Here is a 23,261-nt window from a genome sequence, read left to right on the forward strand (position 1 = left end):
TCATGCTGAAGTTGTTTTCATTTCTTCATAGCCTTGAAGGAGAGACATGAGCAAAATTTTACCCTCTAACAACTCTGTGCTGACTGTAAGGGCAGCATGAGTAGAATCTGTCCATGTTGCTGGCCTGTTGTGCAGCAGGCGGGTACCCTGAGCAGCTGGATGCTGGAGAAGAAGTGCTGGAAGGCACAAAAATCCCGTTATGCCAGGAGAGCTGTTGTATGTGTTGGCGACAGATGACTTCTTCTGTCTGTCTGAGAGCAGACTTAGCCTCCTATTTATCCTGTGAGAAGGATGCTTCTAATGAGAGGTGCTTTCTTCATCTGGTCATGGCTTTCTCAGAAATGTTGCTTTGGGAATGAAATTTTGTTTGCTCGGTTTTACACTACGAAGGTGCACATGTGTGCCCTGGCGTTATGGGCAGGCAGCACAGAGAATGTGGCTGTGTAAGGGGGCTTGGTGGCTTGTACCAGGCTCAGCAGGTGGCTGAAGGGAAGTAGGAGGTGAATTTGGCAATTTTGTGAGCTGCTGCCATGTCTGTTCTCATTGATGTCAAAGATGGCCATACACATACAAAGGGAGTGTCAAGTTATGGCTGAGAATCTTAAAAGGCTCAAGGGTCAGGCAATTCCACAGACAAATTCTCCTGGCAGCACCACAGCACTCAGTGAGTGTTAGCAGTTCCCTGTGAAGCATGGGGACAGTGTGGTGGAAGCAGTATTCCTGGACAATCATTGGTTCTGAAGTCTTTTCTGTGCCAAAATTTCCCACCTTTGTTTGGTATGAATTCATATTTTTCATGTGTTGCATGAGCATATGCTTCCCCAGATTCTGTTTACCTGATTTGCCTTCTGAATCAGTATCTGTTCTCTTCCTTCTTTTTCTTCTCCCTGTTTTTTTGGTTAGTTTTTTTTTTTTTTTTTAATCATAGGAGATAGAGCTGAGCATTTATCTCCGTGGCTGCACAATATTTGCCTCATACCTGCTTATTGACTTGAGAAAAGACTTTCTCAATAGGGAAAGAGCATTCTGCAACTGGAATGTTTTAATACACTGTATTTGTTCATCACACAAGAGTTTTTGATGTGAGATGATGTCTACAAGTGCAGCAGATCAACTATAAGTCTCTCTGGATGTCCACGATAATATTTTAACCACAGACATAGTCCCATGTTCCAGCCCAAACCTGATTAAGGCTCAGATTGTTTGGGTGTTCATGTGAGCAGGAAAACACAACATCAACTGTTTCTCTCTTTTCAGTGCAGACAGGAAAGTGAGAGCTGGGCCTTGCCCAGGTGAATTTGCCATCATCTGCACACTGTTGCCTTGGGGTGATGTGCAGCCAGTGCTGGTCAGATCCATGAGCCAGTCTTGTTCCCAACACAGCTCCATGCCCTGTGCAGCCAGCCAGGCAGTAGGTGACTTAAAGGTCGTTTTTTCACCAGCAGTGGGGACAGAGGTGGGGTTTGCATATGCGCGTGTTTTGGGGGAATGTGTGTGGCTGTCTGTGGATATTGACATTAGTATGGATAGAGAGGCATTTCCCTCCTCCGGGAGGCTGTGAAGTCCCACCCCCGGTGGGATGCAGAGGGACTGTTCAGCAGAAGGATGTTAAAAATATTCTCTGGTGGTTTGTAGGACGGAGGCTCAGCAAAACTGAGGATACTCGGGTTAATGTCTAATACTAAAAGAAACCGAACAAGAAAGAAAGCCACAACAATCTCTCCCCCTCCCCCAGGCCTGATTTCCTAATCTTTTAGGAATGATTTACAATAAATAAAAGACTTTCTGAAAGAAGGGTTTTTTTTCCAAGTTAACAATGGATGTAAAACTACCCCTCCCTGTGGTGCTTTCCCATTTCTTTCACACTGTCCAGCTTTAGACTTCATCCTGCAGCAAGATTCATGATGGCAACTCCCTTGTGCCCATGCAGAGAGATCAACTGCGGTATGCAAACCGTAATCACCTGGATTCCTTACCGGAATGTGTTGTTTCCTTTCGAGAAGGCTCATTAGAGCATGCAGCAGTGTAAACCTCAAAGCTTGTAAGAAAATGGTTTCGTAGAGACTGATCTCTCTTGTCCCACAGCTCCTCTGATCATTTACACGGGAGCACAAAAGAGGGCAAAAAACCACCAAACCTAAAGCAAACAAACAAAGCAAAACATCCTCCTAATGGTGTGTGTTCTTCATTTCCAGCAGTGATGGTGTTTTACACCCACTTTGTGCAGGTGTACTCGAATGCAGGTCGGGAAGCAGTGAAGAGAGCAAAGCTCTTAAAGAGTTAGTAGAGCTTCCCTGCTGGAAGGTTATAATCGCACTGAAAGAGGGAAATCTTGCCTCGGCAGACAGGAAATATGTGATACAATTTGACCACAGAGTTGCTAGAGATAGAATAGTCCATAAACTAAAAAAATTAAAAAAAACCAAACAAAAAAAAAACAAAAAGCAAAACAAAAATTGTAGGGAACACTTTGCATGGCCCAAATGGGCCATGTCAAAGCTAATAGCAAGAGATCCCATGAGTGCAGAAGCAGCAATGTACTGGCTACAAGTGCATGGTGTTGACATCCAAGGAGTGTCCATCCCCAGTCCTGGGTATAAGGACTGTTGGCAGATTCTTCTTGCTGCTGGCAGCTTTCCTTGAGGCAAGTCTTTTTTAAACATTATTGATTGACATGGTCCAATCTACTGTTGTATTTGATGTGAAAGTGTTCCATGTGGAATGACTGTGTATGTGGTTGGAGGAGGCTCCACTTCAGACAGCTGGTGGTCAGGAGCAGGGTGTGACTTCAGAAAAGGGTAATGTCTCCAGTCTTCATACACTAAGGATCCTTGTCTCCATTTTACCTTCCCTCAGTCCCATCTTCAAAAGTTCCTGTTTCTCAGATGTTTCCACCTCCTCCAGTTGTGCCAGTTTGGCTGCTTGTGGGGATGAAATCTTCATCAGAGCTGCTCTGGTGTTAAGGTTTTGTTCTTGTTAGTAGGGCTTTAAAAAACAAAACAAAAAAACAACAACAAAAAAAAAGAGTTGGATCGTTTAAACAGCTCACCTATGCGTGTAGCTACATAAATAGTTTAACTGGCACAAGTGAGCGGCAATAACTGAGAGAGCATGGCAGGATCCTCTAAAACTGGGTCTGCTGCAGATGGAACAGTGAAACAGAGCCACAGCCCTACACGCTCTCAATGTTATTTGCATGAGTAGCTCCATTGTGCTTCAGTGGGACTCTACTTACACATGTAAAATGAAGTGTTTGCAGGGCCAGGCCCTTGAAGAGAATAAATGCTGTGATCGGGGTGTGCCATGCTCTGCACCATGTACAGAAAGTGTCATGCAAATGTATTTTGCTGGCTGGGCTATCTTGTCTGATCTGTCTGCTCCGAAGAACCCGAGCTCCTGTGGCAACTTTCCTTTGGCTTGGCTTGCTCTAATGGGAGAGGGCCCTGCTTTTGAATAGACGGGCTGATCTCCTGCCCTCGCTGCAGACAGGGAGTTGTGAGGAAAGCGTACACAGTGTGGTGAGAGCTGTAATGCTTCCAAGATGTTCTTGGATTTGCCGGAGTGCTCTAAAGAGTCGGGACAGCTGGTTTCTCTGGGGCAGCTTTTATGAGCTTGGCCGAGGGAGAGCAAGGCCCCAGTACAGGGGGCTGTTCTCGAGTTAGGTGGGGACGGTCCCACCATCTGGGGCTCTGCTACCTGAAATCCCGAGTTACAACCTGTCTTTGCAGTTTGGAGCGTTTTGGAGCCTGTTGTTGTCAGTTCCCATGGCAAAACACTTCAAGGACAGCCTTGGGAATTGACTGCTGTGGTGGATTCCCAAAGGTGGTGGGTGAAGTAGCAACTTAACTCTTGAGAGTGAAGTAAAGCACCTTGATCGCTGCTCTCCGGAGCCCCAAAGAGAGGAAGGAAGAGACTTAAAACCGTTGGAGGGGAGAGGCTTGGTGTGGTTATTTGAGACCGCTGCCTGCAGAGTTGCACAGTCATTTATAACTGTTTGAAATGTGGGGGGATGGGGTAGGGGGGATGGGAGGGGAGTCGGAGGAACCACAGCATCTGCAAACTGGTAGGATTTTGTGCTCCTTCTCCCCGGTCTAACTCCTAAAGGGACAAGACAGCGAAGTACTGGGTCAGAGGAGGGAGGAGAACAAAAAAGGCAGTTTGCTAACTCCCTGTATTTTGTGGCTGCTATCGGGATTGAGGCACAGGGTAGGATTTTCAGAGGTACCTTTGGAAAACGGAAGTTGGGTGCCTGGCTTCCTTAGGCTCCTTAGACAAATCCCAGTCTCTACTGCCCAGGCCACACAACTTCCTTTTACATAAACCATGATGGGTTCTTAGTGTCAGTGAGAGTGGGACTGGATCTTCTCTTGGAAGCACTGTGGGTACATTCTCTTCCTTAACACCGTGCTGGGCCAGCATGGTGGGATGCGTGAAAGACAGGAGGAATTATAGGTGTTGCATTAAAAGATGTACAAATGGGCAAGGTTTAAACATCAGGTGGAAGAGCGTGTGGAAACGATGGCAGCGAAGACGGTGGTTCAAGTGTCAGCTCCGACACTTCAGCTGTAGAAGGTGCTGGCCGCGATCGCTGGAAAGATGCAAGGTGGGGCTGGCGTCCGTGGTTGGAAAGGCTTGTCAGAGACCAAAGATTTCCACCTTCGGGTCGTGAATCCTGGGAACTTGTAGCTCCAGGGACTCGTCTAGAAAAGGTGTCAGTGGGCTGAAAGTCTTTGTCCAGCAGGAAATGCTTAGGGTCCTTAGTCTGCAAATGAGGAGGGACTGAAACCCCACTGCTAGGAAGTATCTTCCTGAAGGAAGAGTATCTATTTGGGGTAAAATGTGATAATTAGCTACTGTTGCAGTGCTCAGGAAGCTGTAAAGAGTTCTTTAACAGTGTTTGCAAGTGGGCAAGGACTAGGGGAGGAGAAGAGAGGGACAAAAAGAGAAAAAAGGGATTGAGGGCTGAGCAAAGAGAGGAGGTGGTTTTATCTGCCAAGAGCAACGCCCAGCGTGAATGTTGCGCTAAAAGGGTCTTCTTCCAAAGACTTGAGTTACTTAAAAGTGGGAGTTGGACAAGATGGGAGTTGGACAAAGAATGGGTCGTTTGAGGATAAAGGGGGAGGGAGGACACTGCATTTCTGTTCACTGATGTTGTATTGGCTAAACAGGTTATTCAGGCAGCGCGGATAAGCAAAACTGATCCGCTGACTCTCTGTTCGGCTGCATCCATGTGCCACCGGTGGCTTGGAAATCTCTTCCTTACAGCCACGAGATCGCCCATTTTAAGAACATTTTGTGGAGGTGAAGGAGAAGGATTAGGGGATGTTGAAAGCCGTCTTTTCACAGAGTAAGTCTCAGACTGAAAAGGGCGGGGGATTGCTACAAATCTTCAAAACTCTTCACTGCCAGTTTGAAACCAAACTACATTGATGTCTAATCCCGAAACACGGAGCATTTATCCAGGATGGGGCCCTTGAGCATTTTTAGGAGTTGATATGTTGTGTCTGTTTGCCATTACTGCCCGGTCCCTCCCTGTTCAGTTCCAAGCTGCTGCTTATCCCGGCGCTTTCTCTCATCAGAAGAAAGCCCTCAGGTCACTCGGCGGGTGGGCAGTCGGGGTGCTCGGTCCCCGGGAAGGAGGGACGCGCTTCTCCTCCACAAATTCCCCCACTCCCCGCTCCGCGCTCATCCCGCCTTCCTCAGAAACGCGTGGAACGGACATGTGCCAGCCGCCCGGGCCGCTCCACGATGGTCCAGTGGCTCTCCCGGATCGTGCCATCGGGCTGGTGGCAATTCCCGGTCCCCTGGCGCGTGGAATCCCTCTCGCCGGGGGGCAGGGAGGCTGAGGCAGGGGTACCACGACACCGGCAGCGGGGTGGGCCTGGGTAGGCCGGTGCCGGGGAGGGTACCAGCGTGGGGCCGGGCGGCGCCATCCCACATCCCTGATCCCACATCCCCTCAGGGGCCCCGCGCGCCGTTTCCGTTAAGGGGGTGCCTGGGGGGGGGGGGGGGGGGGGGGCGGGCGGGCCCCCCGCGCGCGCCGCCTCAGGGAGAGCGCGAGGGCCCCTCCCCGGCCTCACCGGGGGCGCCTCCCCTGCGGTACCTGGCGGGCACCGGGAGCACGGGAAGCGCTCTTCCCGCCGCCCGGGGAACCGGGGGAGTGAAGTCGGCTCTCAGTGCCCGACTCCGAGGAGGGGAGTGTAGGGTAGAGGGAGGGAGGGAGCGGGGCCGACGGGGGAGGCGGCCCCTTTAAAAAGAGCCCCGGGCGCGTGGTCTCTTTAAAAGGGGAAAAGGGGCGTGGCCTCCGACGGGCGGGGCCTGACTATGTTAATGAAGGGGCGGGGCCTAGGGGCCGCGGGGCGCCTGTCTCTTTAAGAGCCCGGCTGGTACCACCGTGCGGAGAAGGGGGAAGGGCTGCAGTCCCCTCCCTCTGGCTGGGGAGAGGCGGGGAGGGGGGGGCCGGTCGAGACCACTGCGCGGCGCGGGGAGCGAGAGGCGGTCCCGCCGCCGGCCGAGTGAGTAGCGGACGGTACCATTGCCGGGGCGGGGCGCGCGCGACGGGCGGTACCATTCCTCTCTCCGCGGGTTGCGGGACGCGGCGGAAGGGGGGGTGCGAGGGGGGGGGGGAAGGAAAGAACCGGTGTGGGGAAAAGGCGGTGGGAGGGGGGGGGGGGGGGGAAAGCGGGCGGGGGGAGCGGGCGCGAGGGGCTGCGCTGGGCGGTACCATGTGCGCGGGGAGCGGGGGGGGAGGCGCCGGCGGACAATGGAGCCTGTGTGTGTGTGCGGGAGGGGGACGGAGCCGCCGCGCCGCCCCCGCCGGCCCCGGGCTGAGCGCGGTGAGTGCGGGGCGGACACCGGGCACCGGCACCCGCACAGCCCGCCCCAAGTTCGGGAGTTGGGGGGGTCCCGGGGGTGCCCCAAAGGAGGCGGCGAGGGGGGCTCAGAGGTTGTAGGGGGTGCCTGGGGGGCTGTGATCCATGGAGGGATGTGCGGGGAGCAGGGGATGCTCCAGGAGCTGTGTTCCATGGGGTGTGAGGGGAGCAAGGGATGCCTGCAGGATGTGCTCCATGGAGGGATGTGTTGGGAGCAGCGGATGCTCCAGGAGCTGTGCTCCGTGGAGGGATGTGTGAGGCATAGGGGATAGTCTGGGAGCTGTGTTCCTTGGCATGTGTGGGGTGCTTTGGGGTGTGCTGGGAGACCTGGAGGTTGTATGGAGCTGCACATGGAATGCTGTGCCTTGAGTTGTGGTGCAGGGGATGCCCCGGGGGCTGTGCTATATGGAGGAATGTATGGGATGCCACAGGAGATGTGCTGGGAGGAGGGATGTGTGGGCTGTCCTGGGTTGCAGTGTGGTGCATGGGATGCTCCAAGAGCTGTGCTTGGAGGAGGGATGTGAGGGATGTGTGGGATGCTCGGTGGTGCGGGGGATGCGCCGGGGCTCTCCGCTGTGTGGAGGCGTGTGTGAGGTGCTCTGGGTTGTGCTGGGGGCACTGGGGCTGTGCTGTGTGGAAGGCTGTGGGGTGCAGGACTGGGGGGGATCTGTGCTGCCCTGAGGTGTGTGGGAGTGCCTTTGGGCAATGCTGTAGAAGAGGGCAGTGTTGGATGGACTAGGGATTCCAGCCTCAGTGAGGAGCTGGGACATAGGATGGGAGGAGCTGTTGAATTGGGAGAGAAGACTGTCCTAGGAGAAAGAAGCTGGTGTAAAAGTGGGGTGGGGTGGGAGCTGTGAACTCTGTGGCTGAGCTGAAGTGAGGGGCTGGGGCTCAGAGATCCAGGATAGGGATGTAGGGAGTGGGATATAAGATGAAACATGCAGTGAGAGGGTAGGAGATGGCGTGTGGGATATTAGATCACTTGGGACGTGCTGTGAGGAAGGGATGGGGGGCTGTGGTGCAGGAATTACTGAACTATGGGCGTCTGCAGGAAAAAAATGTGGTTAGCTGGATGAAGAAATGAGTATGAGGCTTGCTGGGGAGAGTGGTACATGAAGGGGAGCATGTGAGGAGTTGGGACTTGAGTCATTGTTAGAAAGAGATATAGGAGTGGGGTTGGGGAAGCACTGGGAGCCAGAATATGGGGTGGGAAGTGCTTTCAGCATGAGAGAGGTGGTGCATATGGTCATGAGGGAAGTTGTTGGGCTCCAGAACTGGGAAGCAGTTTAGATAGATCAGGGGAGCAGGAATCCAGGGAAGTTAAGCTGTTAGTATCAAACTGTAGGTGGGATACTAGGTGTGGGAGGGGATCTTGTGTATGGGGATTGTGGGAAAGAGCAGTATCTTTCAAGACAGGGGAAATGCGTTTATTTGGAAGGATTCCTACTAGGTAGAGGAGAGCCTCTGTGTTTGTATGCATGAAAGTGAGTCTGCTCTGGCTGGCTGGAAAGGGGGGTGAGAGTCTAAATCTGAAGTTTCGTGAGGTTAAGGGTTGGATGATGAGAAAAAAAAAATGAACAGTGGAGACCCCAAATGCTTAGGGAAATGGTGGGACAGGTAGATGCATGCAGGGCAGCAAGGCTTCACTTCCAGGTTGAGAGACAACCCTCTATTTCTGTGTTGTCCAGCTCCACGTCCCCAAGTTCTCAGTGTAGATGATGGGTCTAAAAAGGCCTCTGAAGATTGAGTGTTTGGGATGTGGAAGGTGGATTTTACTCTGGGAAGGTAGACAAAGCATGAGGAGACAGATGGGAAGAATCTGATGTGACAGTCAATTGTGGGCTGCTGTTTGGGTGTAAAATATTAAGGTGGGATGATTACATGATTAGTGGTTTAATAGTAAACTACATGAGAAATCAGAAAATTGTCATGCAACAAGGAAAGAATGAAATCAGTGTCAAGATGGGAGCTGGTTGTGGAGTGATTCAAAGCCCACCAAGGTGAAAGGGAAGATGCTTTTATTCTTCAGATGCCAAACCTAACATGAAGGACTCTGAAGCTGGTCTGGAAATAACCATGAACCTCACTTTTGGGAGATGAACATCAAGTCTTACTTGGTAGCCCTTGCCTGGTACAGTAACACCTTCTCCTTGGTCTGGGCAGAGAAGAAAGGGTTGTGCCAAGGCAAGTTTATCTCCTTAAGCCTCCTTGTTGGTGACTGGTTGCTTTTCTGTCTAAACACAGTTTGAGGAAGCGGGGGAGACAGCTCTCTCTGTTTTTAGGGGTTCCAGTTACATTTTTATTTTCCTTGAAAGTATTTTGTCCTTGATTTCTCTGTGAAAAGCCCACACAGACATAGGATGCTCTGAAGCATCCTTAAATGTATCAAGCTTTGAAAGCACGAGGCAAAAAAGTAATGCAGATTTTGTTTTTTTCTTCTGTTTTGTTGGATTATTTGATCAGCGATTGCTTGAGATATTACAATAACAACCATTGGAAAGCTAGCCAAAGCATTATGTGAAACCAAATGAAAGAATTAACATACTTAAACAGTTTTTTTTCCCCACTTCTTTTTGTTTACCTCTCTCCTGCTTCCTATGAGGTCTGTAATGGCCAATTTCTGGCTGAAGTGAGCTGCTACAGGTGTGGAACTGGGGAAGTTGATCAGGGGCACACACACAGAGTTGTTTTGTGTCCATCCCATGGCGGAGGAGCTGTGCTTGCAGGCGTGCACACGCCTGCATCCCATGGCACAGGAATTTGTTTTCTTGCCTGAACTACAGGGGTTGTTTTCCTGATGTTCTAGAGCCATTTTGGACAAGTTGGCATGATGGCTCTGTTATGCGGTGTGGATTTTTTTTTTTCTTTTACTAGTGATCTCCAAAGAGATTATTTTTAATGAATGTGTCCTTTTTTTCTCAGTGCATAAAAATGGCTCAAGGGCTCATATTCTTTCCCTGTCTCCCTTGCTGGCCTCTCCTCAAACAACAAAAGAAAGGCATCTTTCTTTTTTTGACTTGGAGTCAGCAATGATGTTAGTTTTGGGATTTTGGAATTTTCTTAGTGTGGCAAGTGTTTTTTTTTTTTTTTTAGTGGGTTTTTTTTTTTTTTTTTTTGGGTCGGCATTTTATTGTGGAGAGGGGTCTGGGGATCTTGGGTCTCACTGCACTTGTGTGAACTCTTAACACCTTAATTGAAGGGGTGGAGATGCTGAATCACTAACAAAGACCTCCTTTATCCAAAATGTTAATCAATCATTGACGTTAAATAAGTGTGAACAAAACCAAGCAAAAAAAAAAAACCGACCCTAAACAAGTTTTTGTGTAAGTCACCCTCCCATTCAGCTGCTCATCTTTGGTCAGGTTAACGTGATAAATTCTTTTGGTGATGTATTCTGTGCCTGTGCACTTGGTTTTTGCAATGTTTAGTAAAAGTTGTGTTTATGACTTCCCAGTGTAGTTTTCCCAATACAAATTATTTACCTTCTAGATGTCTCGGGATGTTCTGGGAGAAATTGTGATTTGCTCTGCTGTAGGGGAGTAGCTGGACTATGATGATACTCTTGTGACCATCTTTTTTGTAAGGTTTTGTTTTGTTTTCTTTTCCTTGTTTGATTTGGGGAGGTATTTTGCTTTTCTCTCTTGTGATCAGTTAATTTGTTTATTGGTCAACACAATCTTCTAAGCTAGGCAGGACCTGAATTTTAATGTGAAAGAAAACAAATAAGTTTCTGGTTATACAACCAGAAACTTTGTAGATATCTTCTGGATATTATGAATACAAAGGGTGTGGACTCTTTCTTCCTGGTGCTTTCCCCCTCCTTCCCCCCTCATCTTGCATTTCATCTTTACAGTTCATGTGCTTGGATTGTTTTCAGTTAGGGTTAGTCCACAGCCAAACTGCATTTGTCACCAAATATCCAAATATAGAAACTGAGGTGACTATAAGCCACAAGGCTAAAATATTCATATACTACTGCTTTTCTGAGCAGTTTATATGTTTGATGTGGATAAGAATGGAGTACCTTTGATCCATATTTCCCAGCTATTCAAAGACTTGCTACTCTGCAGAGCACACCGACTTCCCATACCTATTTCTACATATTTCTTCCTAAATGTTGTTTTTTCCTGAGTTCTTGACATGCTGTGTCAATTCTCTTGCCTTGCAAACTGTGCCTTAGGCTTAGGAATTTTGCTGGTCTTTTATGAATTCAATAGGAAAAAACCCCTACCCCAAACAGTAAAAACAACTTTATCCTGTAAAACGATTACACTCAAGTGAGTATTCAAACTAATTACTGTCTTAAATATGAGCTGTGCTACCTTGCAGGGCTTTTTTCTCTTCTGCTGTGTAGAAGTTTGTCAGGATTTCTTCATAGCAATGCAGGCAGCCTTCATAAAATCCTTCTAACTTGTTTGTGTGGCCTTGGACTTCACAGAAATTTCTGTGCCTCCCTGAAGCCTGTGGTCTGTTTACATAGATATGAAGTCCTTTAACCCATCAAGTTTTGCTGTGGGCTTGGATTTCCTGCTTACGAGCTCTGCTGGAATCCCTCTAGTCTTCCTGCTGGCAAAATAAAGGTGTTAACTGAGTTTTTCAGAGCAATTTGTGAATGGAAGGTGATTTCATTGCTGAATTTTGTTCAAGCACTGCTCTACCTATTTAATTTAAAAGAGCTTTCCCCTACATATCCTTACTTGTCTGTTAGGTTTTTTTTGTAACTGCTTTAAAAGTTTAATTGTTTTGGAGCTTGACGTCCTTTGTAGTAGGGACTATACAAGTCCAGAAGAACAGGAAGTTTATTCATAATTAGGAAGTCCAGATAATCTTGAAGAACTTGAACATAAAAAATTGATCTGTTGGGAAATTCCTGAAGGGTTGCCTTTAAGATCACGCAGGCTCATAAACGCTGGTTAGCAACAATAGGTGACATTAATGTGTTGAATCCAAGTGGACTGTTCCAATGTTAACTTTTGATTTGTATTTATGAAGAAGCAGGGGTCTGCTTTTTGCCTGCACCCTTACCTGTGGGCTGAGCTGCTCTCTGTTCTTATTCTTGCAGGCACCTCCTTCAGTGCTAGAGATGGGTTTTGAGGAGTCCTTGGTGCTCATCTGTTTTGACTCTGCACCACCCCACTGCGTGTGCTGGTGCTGCTGTTGGAGCAGCTGGATGCTGGAATGGATCAGGGAGCTGATCTGGATTAGAAATAGCCTGGCAAAGAAATGGTGATACTTAGCCTGCATCAGTTTGCCAGACTGGTTTGCTGTTTGGCCACAGGCACATCAGACAGTGTGGTGCAGGAGTGGGAGTAAATATTGGTAGCAGGAGTTCTCTAAGCTGGCATTGCTGCCAAAAGGAATGCTCATCTAACTATACCCTTAAGAGTCTGCTAAGCTTGCTAAATGTTTTTTTACACCTGTTTGTTACAGCTTCCCTTGCCTGAGAACAGTTTCCTCCAGCTTACCTTGTTCTTTCTGCCAAAAACCGTATCTGAACATATATGCAGGGTATCAAAAGAGAAGCCCTCTTTAAGAAGCTTTAAGCAGGGCCAACAGAAGAGTGTGGTAGCTTTGCTATGGAAGAGTTTCTGCTGTCTCAAGACTTTCTGATGATACAGAACGTGTACTGTAAGTTTACGATAGACTATTTAGTATGGTTGCAATTAAGCAGTGAAACTCATGCTGTGAGAATCTTGCTGAGGAGCAAGAATTCAACAAGAGTTAAAAAGCATCAGATGTCTTTAAGAATATGAAGAATATTCAATTATCGTAATCAGCGACAGTAGAAATTTTGGAAGAGGCATTAAGCCTGTGGTCTAAATCTTCTTTTTTATTCTGCTCTAGCAGTTGTGCTTCTATATTGGGAAAGTGAAGGATGGAATAGCCTGTTGTGCCTGGGTTTGCTGCAGGGCTCTCGAACTCCTCTCTGGAAACTTGATTGAGAACCAGTGTATGAGATGTGCCATAGGCTTCTGGTTGGATCCTGGTGAACCATCCTGAGATCAGGTCTGAGTTACTAAACTGGCTGTTGTGAAGTGAACTGTTGTTTTGCAACTTTTTACATTTTCTTTATTCCTACTTCTGTGGGTTGTTCTTACCTATTCTTCTGCAGAATTGAATCTCAGCACTCTGGTTTTGATCTACTTTGACAACACTAATTGAATTTATTTTAAATGCTGTTATGAAATTGCAGTTAACTGTATCTGAAGAATGAATGTTATCTCTTTAGAGAGAGATCCCTTTTTTTCAGACAGACTTAAAAGCAGAAGTGGGATTTTCCTTGTTTGGCCTCCAAGAAGATGCTTTTGGAATAGGGAAGGGAGATGAACAGTGGAACTGGAAGGTGGTTGGCCTGTTTGTTTTTTAAAGCCTAAGTAGAATCAATGAAATCCTTTTGCAGGAAGGAGAAAGTGCCTTTTACCACTGACATGATTTCTTTCAACAAAGAAAGATGGAGAAATGTTCTTTAAGATTTCACTGAAAATTGGGTGCTGCAATCTTGAAAACAATGCTCATTTTAAGTGCTCCTTAGTGGTGCAATCGATGGCATAAAGAGTGGATGATACACACAACAATTTAGCTGCATATGGAATCGAGGGAGAGCTTGCTGTTTTGTGTATTGAGTTCAGAGCAGTTGTTGTTCAGGCACAGATAGCCACACAGCTGCCTGTTCAACTCCTAGCACTGGCAGTTACTGTGAGCTGGGTGTCTTGTTTTCATGGCTCTTTGGCCTCTTAAGAAAGCAGTGCCGCTGTGTTTTTCCTCCGTGGCTTGCTGGTGGGGCTCTGTCTGCACAGTAGCAGAGCAAAAGAGCTTTAAATCACTGATCCACCTTGTCACTGGATGGTCTTCCTGTGCCTGTGGTTGTCCCCTCTGCCTTCTGAACAAAGGGTGCAAATATCTGTTTTACCTTATCAGCAGGGTGCCTGGGGCCCTTGGGCTCTTTTAAAACCAGGGTTGCTTGGATTTGGTGGCGAACTTGAGAACAGAGCTTGGCTCTTAACGTGCCTGTGATTTATCTATTTGACCATGTTACTTACGCTCTACAAATTGCTTTAAGTTTCTGAGTCTGCCTGTGTATGTTGTGTCAAGCTATCTTTGCCACCTTTGCAGTGTGTACAGAGTTGTGAAGACCTGAACAAAAAATCTGGTTTAGTGGTTCACTGATAAAAACACTGGGTGAGATTGAGCTGTGCAGGCAATTTTTCAGGTTGCTCAGAGCTCTGATTTCTGCATTTTGCTAAACTGACTTCTTCAGGTGTCTTGATATCACAGTTCCACTGCCTGTGAAATGGCAGGGTTTTATCTATGTACCAATCTGGATTTGTTTGAGGATTGATTAGAAATGTATTTGCAGTGTAATATAAAACCGCTCTGTAGCCTGTTGAGGTGAGCAGCTACAGCCTCAACAGGGACAGCTGGTACAATGGGCAGTTGAGTCCTGTGTATGGAAAAACTCTTCAGGACTTCTGCTGGTGGAATGGAAGTTTTCCACCGCATTTTATGTGTATGTATGAGAAAAAAAGTTAAAAACTTCAGGTCAAAATGATTTGACAGCTTGTTAGCAAGAAAACGCTTTCTCCTGCCTCTTGAAAATAATAATTTTATATATATATATATATAAAATATAAAAAAAATATATATAAAATTAACCTTCTTGTGGTTGGGGGATAGAAGGTTGAAACTGTCAGGCAAATAGCCACCATCCAGCAGAAATGCTTCTGAATGCTTTAGTGAGAGCCAGCTTTGATTTGACAGTTATGAGGCTTTGAAAATAGCGCTGTGTTTATACAGCACAGTAAATACTTTGAAGTGCGTTAGGCTGTGCTGTACATGCGTGGCTAACTAGAGGAATATTAAATGCCTACATCTTGTGTTGAGTGAGGGAGGATCCTGCAGCAATTGGAATTGCACGCTCCTCATACTTTTATAAGATCATGTCAAAGCAGTAGATTTGATAATGGACCTGATTATACAATTGCTTAATTTCTTGTCAAAATAACATTTTTACATGCAGTGTTCTGAGATCTTTGAGGTGACCTCATGTTATTTATCAAATGTCAGTTTTTCATCCCAGCAGCTTTGATATAATCATGTAGCATCGTAGAGTACTGTGTACATGCAGTTTTTGCTTGCTGGAGTTCTTTGAAGTGACTTACTCCTTAGAAGAGTCATTGCTGTGTGGAAGAGCCTGCATTTAACGACTGGGAAGCCAGTATGGAATTGCTGCACTATGTCACTGAGGGTCATGCTGCCTCTCATATGCCTGAAGTGGGTCTAAAAGCAAAGAAATGAGAGGTTCAGTGCACCAGGGACAAGCACGCATTTTACCCAGCAGCAAGCTGTAGGGGATGTAGCAACTTCAGTTCTGCTCCCATGGGAATGCCGAGTTTGTGGTGTTGAGCTCCCCAGGTGCCTGAGAACAGCAGGAGGGCTCGTGCAAAAGGAGCAGAGCAGAGGCATGGATGGTGGTGACGGTCCTGAACAAAAACTGGTCTGGCAGGCACTGCTGGAAGGTACTGATGCTCAGGGGAGCCTTGGAAAAGTGCTTATTTGGGAGGAGAAAGAGCAGAGAGCTGTAAAGGTGAAGGTTAACATGAAGGAAGGTGTATGGCTCGCCCCCAGCAATTCTGACTGGTGTCCTGTGTCATGTCCTCTTGCAGCAGAGTGGGGAATTACTGCTTGCTGTAGCACTGGGTTTTTCTCACAGGAGCTCTGTCCTGTACTGACCCATCCCAGCCCCACTTAGCTTATGAAAACTGACAAGACTGCAGCCCAAGGAATTACGCCTGAGGATTGCTTCTTATCTTTCATTCTGGAAGCCTGTTGAAGGGATGCCGAAGGGGAAGGAAAAAAGCACTTGGGTTTTTTTCTGTGCTGAGCTGATTGGTGACTTGTTTCTCCTAAGCCTTTTGTTTAAGCAGTGTGGTGTTAATATTTGTAGAAGAACAAACTGCTGTCTCCTTGGTCCTGTCTCCTCATCCAGTATTTCAGCATATTTTCCCCCAGCCCGTTTCAACAGATTAATTCCTAGAGAATGGGTTGCTGGAAAGCTCGACACAAGTGTCTTTTACCTGTGGTTGTTCATGGTGATGTCCCTATTTAAATGTTTGAAAAAATAAACCCAGAGAAGTAAGGGGAAAGAGATCACCTGTGGCTTCTCCTAACTTGTGAACGTAAATGAAGTTTTGACAAAAGCCAAAGCTATGAAAGCAGGCCATGAAGAACTCCCATTACCCACTGGACACTTGCATGCAATACTGAGTGATGCTAAGGCTACTAACTGTTAGCATGATATGGAAAGCTGCAGAAACCTGTCATATATTAGGGAAATACTGTTAAAATGTTGAAAAATCCCTTATTGCTAGAGCTTTTGATCTTTATCACTGTTAACGATAGTTGGAACTCCATGGCAGTCCGGCTGCTGCTCAGGTAAGCGACGCTCCACGTAAGGAGCTCCAAACTCCCCTTGTAAAGTACATAGACTGCTCCCAGCACTGCTAACAGAGGTGGAGCTGAAGTGATGTTGGCAGCTGCGCCAGAGTGTGCCAGGGCTGAGCTGAGGTCAGCTCGATGTCGTGACGGGTGTCCCCGACGCCCGGGCTGACCCGCACCTGCCAGTGCCACTGCTGCTGCTGAAATGGCAGGAGCACTGAGGGGAAGTGTTCATAATGTTCCTGTACAGAAGCAGTTAGTTGTTAGCTTAGGCTTTGAGGAGTTTTTAAAAGAATTTTTCTTTTGGCTTTTTCCCCAGACTGATTTCTGGAACTGTGTCAGAATCTGCCAAGAGCTTGTTCCAGTCCCAAGTGAACCAAGTAGTTCAAGTGTTTTTTACATAATAGCAGATGGGAAATTGAAAAACTCTCAGTGTTTGTCTGTGTACACCTTGAATTTGATCACCAGCGTCCATAAGTGTCTGTCTCCACTACTTTGGGGAAGGAGTCGTGCAGAGTCAGAAGCTGTGCAGGACAGCCGTGCCTCCCCGCTGGTGTGGTAATGCACTGAAGTGTTGTTAGATACGTTGAAAGTAAAGTTTAATGGACATATAGTTGTCTGTTTGACAAGAAGTGATAGTGTTATTCACAACCCTTAAAAGTTATGCTTGTGAGAGTAGCAGGCAACATGTCTGTTGCAAAAGACTATTTTAGAATGATTTTAAAAGTGATTACTTATACAGCCTTTGTATCATGGCTCCTGTTGGTTATCCATGTACTTGTCAGAAGGAAGATAATAGTTGCTAGAGATACCATTTTCTCAGAAAAGTGGATGGTGACATGAAAAACTCATAAAACACTTAATTCTCTGAGCCTCTGGGTTTGTATTGTGCTTTGTTAATGATTGTGTTCACTGTACATTTTAAGGATGTAGAGCAAAAGGTTGGATTTTCTGTGGCCTTTGTTTTCAATGGACTTCAGGAGAGATTTGTTCTTTGTGAAAGGTCCACGTGTGTGGTGATAGGCACTGGGGGGAAATATGGGAGGAAGAGTGTCTGTACTGTCACTGTCATTTGAGAGGTGTGGATGGGCAGGTACAGGTTGGCTCAGCAGAGCTGTGTTGTGTGAGCATACTGTAATGCATTTGCATGGGCCTGATTAAATATTCTTACAGTTTCTGGGATGTTTATCCTAAATTCTAACATTAAATGAAGCAACTCAAGGAAACTTCTCTCCATGTAATGGCATAGAATCTTGCATGCCCTTTCCCTGTCTGTGTCTGTTGATCTTCAAGGTACTAATTTTTGGTGAGTCTGTCTTTGCTCAGCACTTTTTCTGTGCTTCAGGGCTGGAGGTAGTTGTGGTCAATAACCTACTCATTTGGAGTTTAACAGAAAGGTGCTTTTGCACCACATGTGCAGAAGAATGTGTTTTTCCTGAGGAGGTTGCAGTGATGCCCGGTGGAGATGGTGTAGCCCCCACATTCATGTCACCTAAACTTATTTTGCTAAAAGTTCTTGATTATTCTGTTTATTGAGAGCAATTTCTGGCATAAAACTGTGAGCAGAGAGATAATGCTGTGCAGACTTTCAAGTAGTGATTTTTCTCTGATGTGGTAAGACGGAATTCTCAGGGAGACTGTGAGAACTTTGTGTATGATTTTCTTATTGTTATGACATAAACATAGGAAAATCCATACTGTTTCAGGATAAGTTAGGACCATCTAGAAACTGATGATTGGCTATGAGTTGCTCTATAATCACCTTAGATGAACAGCTTATCTTTATCTGCCATTAGGTATCCAAGTTATCTGTCTGAAGGTACCTGAGGTATTTTCTGCCCTTGTTTAAGAAAAAGGCCAGAAGGACCTGGCAAAGGACGGGCACAAATGTATTTCAGTAAGCATAAGTCTATCCATGCCTTTGCCATCAATCACCACTGCCTCCTTTGTGCCAGTGAGCACATGGACATCTGGTGGGATGAAACAGGAAAGTTGTCTCCTGAATATTGTTAATATCTTATCTGGAGTTCATTTTCAGCTGTATCACAAGTGTTGGAAGGGATAGAGTTGGATAGACTTAAGCTGCTTTCCTGGGTCCTGTGCAGAGCTGGTGTGCAGAAGGTAAGGTTGCATTTTTGACAGAACTATGTGAATGCTGATGGGTTTGGTCCTAATGTGCTTTATCCGTCCTGAGAAAGGATGAGGACAGCTTTTGCTTGGAGGCAGAGGCAGATTTAAAGGTGTATTTAATAGCCCTTGGTAGGGAGCCCTATCTAGAAATTGGGACTACTTCAAGGGATTGAAGTGTCTTGTGTCCCTATATCCTCAAGTGTCATGGGAGATGTATGGGGTGTAGAATATTCATGTCATTTTATCTATTTGCTTTTACATGATCTTAAGGAAGTCTGACAGTTCAATAAAAGCTTTGAATAACACTTCCTGTGTCCTCCTTGTTTCCCAGTCACTCTTCTTATCAATGAGGTGTGTAATCAAGTACTTTATTACATAGCAGCTTATTAAAAAGTAACGTGCAGCTCAGCTGCAAGTGTGTAAAATAAGCAAATGCTCAAGGAAACTGGTAAGTGCAGCATGTGGTACCGTGCAGCAATGGAAGCTCTGGAGTGTAGTGCAGTCACCTTTTGCCAGTGCAGCTATTTTCCCTCTCATGTGGTTGAATGAGGGTCAGAGAAATTGGAGGTGCCCTTCCCAGTAGAAATGTGCTGAAGGAGCACGTGTGCTGATTCATTGCCTTGCCCCACCTCTCAGGTCACACAGGGAACCCACTGGTGGATGCACTTGCAGAAAGTTTGCTTCCTGGTGGCTGTCAGAATCTCTGGTTGCTCAAATACATCCTGCTGCTGCTATTCTTGGTTCCTCCTAAAGCTTCTATTCTTCCCTGAGCCTTCTCTTATTCCACTCTCTGCTTCCTTACCCACTCCACTGTCACAGGTACGATGCAGGTTGCAGACTCAGCTTGCATTCAAAGTTATCATTTGTTTTCTGCAGCAGCAGGTCTCCAGCCTTTTTTCACTTTCCATGCTGATTTTGAGCACTCACCACACTCAGTCCAGCACAGACTGACAGTCTCAGAAAGGCCATGGGGAAAATAGCAGTGTGCTCTTTCTTGTATGCAGAGAAAGGTTTCTTGCCTTTAATGCTTCATGTCACAGTCAGGCCACAAGTCTGATACTTTTATCTACTTGGTATGCCTTTATTTCATCTCTCCACATTCTCCTTCTCAAAGAGGGAGAAAAGACTGAAGTGAATCCATAACTGCAGCTGTTCCTGCTGGGATAGCCATAATGCTGTACACCTCCAAGTGCTTGACCACTTGTCACTATCAAGCTTCTTCAGCTTAAGGCCATAAAGTAGGAATTAGCTAGTTTGATTTTGGTTTTTTTTTTTTTTTTTTTGAACCTTCTATTTGCAGTATGGTAATATGGTGGCTGGTTTGTTGAAGTGAAAGGGTGGTCAAAATATTTATCTGAAAGGTAAACTAAAATGTGCATTTGCATCTTGTTAGTTACTCTATGGTAGCTGCTTTGTATGCATGCTCTCAGCCTTTTACTCTTAAATTCACTGTGAAGCAAACTGCCTTGTGCTGCCAGGGCTAAGCACGTGCAGGTGAGCAGCAGAGATGGGACACGAGGGAATGGAATTACAGTGCAGTAACTGGGTAGCCTGAAAGATGGATGGTGCCCCTCTTGCAGTCCTGAGTTATGTCTGCAAGGCTGTCCTTCCCTGCCAAAATGGGATTGAATGTTTCAAGGAATAGAGCTCTGAGCAATGTTTGTGATAGATTCTCTCCATCCTGATGTGTGCTGGTGTTCACAGGCCTTCCTCTTCAAGGGAAAAGGTGATTTCTGTCCCTGCTTTGATAGAGGTGTGTCAGTATTGGCACTGGCACATCTTAGCATGTATTGTTTTGTTGGGTGGAGTTGGGGAAAGGGGAGAGGAGATATAACTGGGTAATTGGATTCAGGGATGATTGTGCTGCTGTGGTGAGTTTTACTGGATGAAGCAGCTTGTTGCAATAGGTGTTTGTTTCAGCTTCTGTCTGCAGGTGTGACTTAGCTAGATAAGGATGGTCTATCACTGATGATTTCATTGTTTGATTTGGCTGGACTGGGTGGAGAATGTAGCTGCATTGTTTGGGACTAGCTTTGTAGTTTGGTTTTGGGAAGTGGATGACATGGCAGCACATTGCTACATTTTTAAGGTGAAGCTGCAGTGGATAATAGTTGGAGAATGTTGGAGGGGAGAGAATATGCACAAGCTTTCACGGTCCATAACTAACTGAGCCTCCAGCTCCTGTGTTTCTGTTGGGAGATGCGGTCAGCAGAATGCATTGGGATTGCACAGAAAATTTTGGTAGTGATTTCAGTTTGCAGTTGTCCTTCAACTGCAAGGCTGTCCATGCTGTGTAAATAGCTGAGAGTGCTCTGAGATGCCATGCTGGCCCTGACAGTGTGATGTTGTCTGGATTCATGCTGTTCTTGCAGCTTCTACAGCTTTCACAGTGGTTGAGGGAGAAGCTGGCAGGTCACTGCTTTTTTATTTATTTATTTATTTATTTTACTAACCTCAGATTTACCAGTAAGCTGCTCTTCAGAGCTTGCGTTTCCTTGTATTGCCGAACTTTCAGGCACTTAAACTTGCTTTGGATTCCTTCATCATGTAGGGTATGCAGTGATATGGAGTAGGAGCTGTCAGAGCAGTAGACAGTGCTTCCTCTTTCTAAAACCTGCCTGGTTTTCCCCTAGATGTGATTGCCTGGCTTCACCTGATACTTGATGTTTCTGTTTATACGTTGTCTTGCTGTGGAGGAGGTTGCCTATATGAAGTGCAAGGGTTTGGCAGGAGTTGCTGGGCACATTGTGAGGGGAAGGTGAGCTTTGAAGAGAGATGGGTGCAGAGAAGGGAAGGTGACATGTCCAAGCTCTGTGTCAGCTTCTCTAAGCACAGATGAGCTCATGGGAATTCAGCTGGCTAAACACTGGAGTGCTAAAGCAGGTCTGCCCTATTTCCCTGCCACAAGCAGCATGGATCTTCAGTCTTCCAGTCTGATGGTGGATTCTTGGGTGCTGATAAATCTTTCCAGGCTGAGCAGAGACTTCCCCTTGTTGGTGGCTCAGAGCAACTTTTGATTTCTCTGCTTCTGTGGTTGAGTACATGTAAGGGGTGCACATCTTGTCTCTGAATTCTTGTTGATGAAACTTTTCCTCTCCTTTTTCCAGGTGACTGTTTTCTGTGAGATAAGTAGTTTGCAACTCATGGCCTCCACGATGAGTACTGCAGTGTCGTGACACCAGGGGTCTTGGTAAGCTACTTGTTGGGAAAAGAAGGATCTGTAATATTTCCATGAATGCAGATACATCTATTTTATCTCTGCAGTTGGAGTTTGAATTAATGTAAAGCCATCTAAATTGTAGGCTGCAAGCAAGTGGGATGAGGCTACATTTTCACCTGTTCTCACCTCCTCTTCTGAGCTTGTAATGGTAGTGATGCAGTTACATGATCAACCAGTTCAGGGGGCAAATCCAGCTGAATAGAAATTTCTGTTGTTTCCCTTGGGTTAGTTCCCATTCAGATCTTTCCCTGATGTCATCAGGACAGGTGGTGAGTATGAGTAGCCAGATGAACCGTCCCTTTTCTCCGCAACCTTTGCCTGCCGTACCTTAAAGCCATCCTGAAAACACTTGTACCTTGGATGTAGCTTTCTAAAATGTCTTGAAAAGTGATTTGACCATTCACTGTCACTGACCTTACCTCTAATTTTAAAGCAATGATATAGGCTTTGCTATGGCAGACAGACTACAGCTGCAAAAATACATTTGTCTGGAGCTTTTCCATTATTGAACCCTAGATTCCCAGGCATATGTATGTTAGAAGTGCATTGAGAAAAATCATGAGACATTCCATTTCACATTACAAAACACCGTACATTCCCCATGTGCAGAAATAAGAAGCTGAGGAAGTTGAGTTGGTGTTGTTCCTTCCATGAATATATTGATGTATCTTTTATAGCTCTCTCTGGTAGGAATAAATTTAACCTGAGATTGAAAAACATGGTTTCCTTGCACAATGCATCAGTTCTAATATATGGAAGATGCATGTATACAGACTAATAAAAAAGTAAGGTTAAAAAATTGGAGAGTACTCCTTCCACCCCTGGGTGAAGTACTTGAAAGTTTGGTGATGTCAGGAATACTATGTAGCCAGTGTGATTGTGATTCTTCTCTTCATGTTTTCTCATTGCACTGTGCAAGACTGGGGCTCTTCAGACAATTCTCACCTTGTAATAAAAGGTAACATAATGTATAAACATCCAAATGGAAAAACAGAGGATAAAACAACCAGAATGCTTAAGTTCACCATGCAGGCATCTACATCCCCCTGTAGGCATCAAGCTCTGCTTACTTGTATGCTGTTACTCCTTTTCTCAATTTTTTTTAACCTGGAATTCAGGGTATGTTTAGTGACACTTTTGCCTTAAGTGAGGGTGCTGAAGTTTCACACAGTTCTACTGACTTTTACAGACGTATCAATCTCTTGGAAAGAGGAATTGGATGCAGTTGATAATGTTACAGTTTTGTTTAACAAAACAGACATAGGAGCTAAATTTGCATGCAGAGATGATACAATTTAGATGTGTGTGAAGAAGTTCTCTTTAATGTATCTGTATAGAACCAGCTGTAATTGCAACATAATAGTAGGACCAATAGTGATAATTCCAACATTGTTCCCAAAATCAGCGGAACAACCAGGTAATAACCCAGGGAGGCATGTGGGTCCTCTGGAGTGTGTGGCTCAGACTAGAGGCACCACACTAGGCATCTGATAATGCCCAATAAGAAGCCTATAAAATGAGACATTTGCTGCAGAATCATTCCCCACATTAATAGGTTTGTGCAGCACAGTGGAGGTGAGAATAGGGAGTAGGATGACTTCTCT

This window comes from Cinclus cinclus, chromosome 2 (genome assembly GCF_963662255.1).
Source record: "Cinclus cinclus chromosome 2, bCinCin1.1, whole genome shotgun sequence".
In the NCBI taxonomy this organism is placed as follows: Eukaryota; Metazoa; Chordata; class Aves; order Passeriformes; family Cinclidae; genus Cinclus; species Cinclus cinclus.